This window comes from Rhineura floridana, chromosome 11 (genome assembly GCF_030035675.1).
Source record: "Rhineura floridana isolate rRhiFlo1 chromosome 11, rRhiFlo1.hap2, whole genome shotgun sequence".
Taxonomy (NCBI): Eukaryota; Metazoa; Chordata; class Lepidosauria; order Squamata; family Rhineuridae; genus Rhineura; species Rhineura floridana.
Genome location: NC_084490.1, coordinates 30,175,287 through 30,180,530, shown reverse-complemented (window position 1 = coordinate 30,180,530; position 5,244 = coordinate 30,175,287).

Here is a 5,244-nt window from a genome sequence, read left to right as displayed (position 1 = left end):
AAACGGAGATAGCATCTTTGATACGATGTGATGCTCTCATGTGGATAAGCCCAGAGTCTCTAGTCCCCAGCCTTTCCTCAGACTAACCTAAAAACACAAGCCTCTCTTTGGCCCTAGGAGAAGGACGGGCTCTCCTGAAGAGTTTTTATAATGACAGTATCTCCCTGGCACATTCTCCAGTTCATGGGCACTTGATAGACCCATTAGCCAACTTGGCCACTCTATTAGACTAACAAAGGAGACTTATCTGACCAACAGAGCAGGTTTCTCAGCTGCAGAGCCCACCTCCAGGTGAAAGGTCCCAAATCAAAGGCTGGAAATGGGACTCATAGAAATCATCTACAGTAGGGCCCCTCTTTCTGGTGTTCCACTTTCTGGCGTTCCGCTGATGCAGCGGCTTTCAATCAGGGGAAATTCCCCGTTTTAAAGCTGATTTTGCCGTTTTGCATCATTGTCGCGTCATTCTCGTGTGACGCAACCCATTAAAGTTAATGGGTTCTGCTTTATGGAGATTGCCGCTTTGCAGCGGGGGCCTGGTCCCTAACCCACCATATAAGCGGGGCCCTACTGTATCTCAACCTGAAACCCATAACAGTAAATAAAAGAGTGAGTAAATAAAAGTTTGCATGACTCTTTGGTCATGCAGATAGGATGCTTAACAGACTTGGCCAGAACCATTACTTTTACAAAGAGACTGACCAGTTCTGCATATTCCTTTCACTACAGACTCAACCTTACACTAACAGAATTACAGGCTTGGAGAGAACCCACAGACATCATCCAAACCAACCTCCCAGTGCTAGAATACTATTGGATTCATACTATTGGTAATGTGTTTTTTTAAAAAAATGAAAGATTTCTTACAAAATATAAGGACCTATTTTGGTAAATAATGTAATGAATTCAAAGTTCTTTAACGAATGGTAAAAAACAGAAAAGGTGTCATAAACTGCATTTTACTCCAACAAGGTAATAGAAAATGTATGGTGGATGTGTGATAGACATTAACTCCTTGAATCTTTGGTGAGTATTCATAGAAAAGAACAGTTCATCAGGATCTGGATATGAAAACTGATAAATCTTGATGACTATAACATCAAGCAGCTATTTGGATGTCAGCATTCATTGATCAGTTAGTGGCTAATGGCTTGCATATTAGCTCAAACAAAATACTTTTCAAAGTGAAGATAGCTGATCTGAGCAAAGCATGCTGCCTTTTACCAGATAAGAGCATATGGAACTTCAGAAGTTACATTGTACCAAATAAAAGCATTGGAGCAATTAGCACAGTATTGTCAACACTGTCTGGAAGCAGCTCTCCAGAGTTTTAGCTGGGATTCCTTCCCGACTCTACCTGGAGACACCAAGGATTGAACTTGGGACCTTTCGTATGTATATGCTCTACCGCTAGGTTACAGCCCTTCCCCTTGTTCATCTTGACCTATATTGTTTTCTCAATTTCCCCCCAAACATGTGCTTACCATATGTTAAGCATTGAAACACCCATCATCCCTGGTTGGGCACAGATAGGTAGGAAGATGCAAAAAATTCTAAAGATAAATATTCAGTCAAAACCAGAATTTTTTTTATTGGGTTTTATGGATAAACAAATAGAAAAGAAATATGGAAGAATAATATTATATATGATTACGGCAGCAAGATTATTATATGCACAAAAGTGGAAAATGGAATCAACACCAACAATGGAAGAATGGCTATTGAAATTAATGGACTTAGTAGAAATGGATAAATTGACATGTCTACTTAGAGAAAAATCGACAGATACATTTCTTAAGGAATGGAAGCCTCTCTTAGACTTTTTGTTGAAAGATCAAAATAAAATGATGATACTGGGATTTGACGATTAACTAAGACAGCCTATGGAGAAAAGGGATCCTGTATGTATACATTAAGGGACAGGTTTGATGTATATTATATACTTATAGCTGATCTGCGACAAATCGGAAGTCAACTATTTTATTTTTATTTTTTGTTGTTGTTGTATTGTTATGTTTTTTTTGACTTTGTTTTGTTTGTTTTTTGAAAAATTTGAATAAAAATTATTAAAAAAAAAAAGAAAAAGAAACACCCATCATCCCTGACCACAGACCATGTTGACTGTAGGTGATGGGAGCTGGGTCTAAAACATCTTGAGGACACTGACTTGGGGACAGCTGATCTACTCTGACAGGCATTAGGCCTCTGCTGTCTCTGGTAAAGAGCTTCTATGTTACTGGCCTGCTATCTAATCATATGATTTTGACTGGAACTGCCGGGCACTGAAATTGCAATCTGGGATGTGCTCTGACTGTTTCGGGTCCTCAACTCTGAGGTACTGAGAGATGCAACACAGAGTATATATGCATGGATAAGGTTATAATCTAAGGCAGAAATGTATTATGAATGTAGACTGTTATAGTTAAATAGTTAATTGCATGCATGACCTTCACACAAAACCACCTGATGGATTTCACAGATCAGAAGGGTTACTGTTCGTCCAAAAGCACAACTAGAAGAGTTCATTGAGTGATACTGATCCAGAGTGGATTTATGTTCCTGTGGCATGCAACATAGATCTAGAGCAGCCAGCTAACCCTGTAGATTATTCATTACATTTGAGAATGTTGAAAGCATGAGTTCACATTACATTATCCTTTCTTTTTTATGAACTAGAAAAAGAACGTGCTGTATATTAATGGAAAAGGAGCAGTGATCTAGCATTAAATTTTATTCCATCAGACATGAATATCCCAGTTGAATACAGCCCATTTCTATCACAGATTCATCATACGCATATAACTCAATCAAATCAACAGTAATTTTCAAGGAAAAGAAAAAGCTGACAAGCATCTCTCAATTACATCAAAATAACAGGAAAAAGATCCAGCTCTCTTGAAACATATTGAAATACCTTTCCCTGTAAGATTCAGCTTCCCCTCTAGGTGCTTTAGGCTATGATGTGTTGATGATTTGCAAGTCAAACCTTTTTTAACTTTCCTGTGGCACTTGCCATAGTATGTGTAGCTGATTGTTGCCTATATTTTATTTAAAAAACATATGTAGATGCACATATAATAATAATAGTCAACAAATTATGCATCAGCTATTAGTGACATACCACATGGGATGGAAGGTTATTTCAAGTCTGTTTTGGCATGTGGGGATCTTACTCCCAAGAGTTGAGCACACCTGATTAGAAAACATTGTTGCTATTTCTATGGCGAACATAAAGGAATAACGAATATGTGCTTAATATATGAAAAAATGATCACAGTTGGGTGAGATTTATGTCAAGTGTTATGTCACATTTCTTTAGTTATTTCAAAATACAGTTGGCAAATAGTTTAATGTTGAGGAAACCCTTATCTCAAAAGATGGGATAGAGCACAAAATGTGAAATTTGTTGCAGAAGAGCCTATTTTACTGACACACTTGAGGTGGGGCTTTAACTATCCTCACAGCATTTGAAAAATATGCCAAGCTTCTAAATGGTGCATTGGGAGATCAGACAGCCAATCCAATCAACATAAGAAGAATGTTTAAATTGGTTCCAGGCTGAAGCAGCCCTTGGCAAAGCAGCAACCAATGGCACTGCTTACATGAATTTGGTAACATGTGCCTCTGAGCATATGGTGAGTGGCGGCAACACCTGCCATCTCCAAAGCGGTAGAATTACATTTTTGTGTTTGTTGGTGTTCTTCTTACTTTGCTTCTTTTCTGTGTTACTACCATTCCTACAGAGAATCTAACGTAGAAAGTTGTATTTCTCTCATTATTCATCCTAGAAATCTGTGTCCTTTTAATTGGTCAATGCCATATGATGGTAAAGACAGTCTTTCGTGTTTCAAACTGGAGGTTATGCTCTATTTCTATTTTGGACACATTAACTGTTGAATCTGAAATGGCAGTTTGATGTAAAATCAGACTGATTACAATATGTCGCTACTTAAGCAATGACTCTAGCTGTTGGGAAAAAACAAACTTGGCCTGCCCAAGATGCATGTTTTCAGCCTGCTATGCTTAAACCACGCCACTTAAGGAAAGGTGGGCATGGTCAATTAAAAACATAGAGCATACCTAGAATTTTGCTAGAATATATTTCACATCCTACTGTTTTATCTTATGCAAACTGAGACACTCCTCATGTCCATTGGACACTATTCTGCAGAGCTTTTTTTAATGTTGCTGTACTTCACAGAAAAAGAACTAGAAGAAAATGATTTACTACAGGAAACTTCACTAACATTGCAAAGTAAATCAAACATATTTGAAGTGACTATCTGAACTATATCAACTGTCTTAATATTGTTACTTCCTCCCTGCTAAAACAAGATCAGCACAGGACATGTCTTGTTTCTGTTATTTGGGCTGATTGAAGGTGTTGCCAGCACTCATCATATGCTCAGAAGCATATTACCAAATTCTTCCAAGCTATACAGAAGTGGATTGGACTGTGAAAGACCAACCCAAATTGTGTTTGCATTTTGACAAATTTATAGGGTAATACAATATCTCAGAGAGGAGGTCAGGTCTCCTGTTTCCCTGTTGCATTCACTATAGCTGCCCAATTTCCCTGCTTTTTAAAGTTTGAAAGAAATATCTGTTAGCTATATATAGACTTGAACCTGGCCCAATATCATATGGGCAGCCATTGCAGGTGCTTTAATAGAGGTGTCACATACTGTTGTCAATCTGCCACCATCAGTAATCTAGCTGCACATTTTTCACTAGTTGGAGGCCCTTTGACAGGCCTGTGGGCTGTGCTACATAGAGAATATCACATTCTTGACATTACCAGTGCATGGAGTACAATGGCTAGATAATCCCGATCCAGATACAGCCATACCTGGTGTACCACTCAAAGCTGGGTAAAAGGCAATCCTACTCAAAGAGGCCACTTGGGCCTCTACTGACAAAAATGAATCTAAGAGTATTCCCAACATATGTACTTACTCCTTTAGAGGGAGTTCAACCCTATCCAGAAGAAGCAGTTGGCCTATCTTGCAGATATGGGAACAACCTACCCATAGATCTTTCATCTTTCTAGAATTCAAATACAGTTTATAGGGGTTAAATAGCATTGGTGTGAACATAGTGACCTATGGAACCCCATAACTCAAGTTCCAGGTGTTCAAAGAGCACTTCCTCAATTGTACTTGGGATTCTTCCATACCAGTAGTAATGGAAATATTGTAAGACAATGCCTCCAATTCCCATCACATACAGTCAGTCCAAGGGGATACC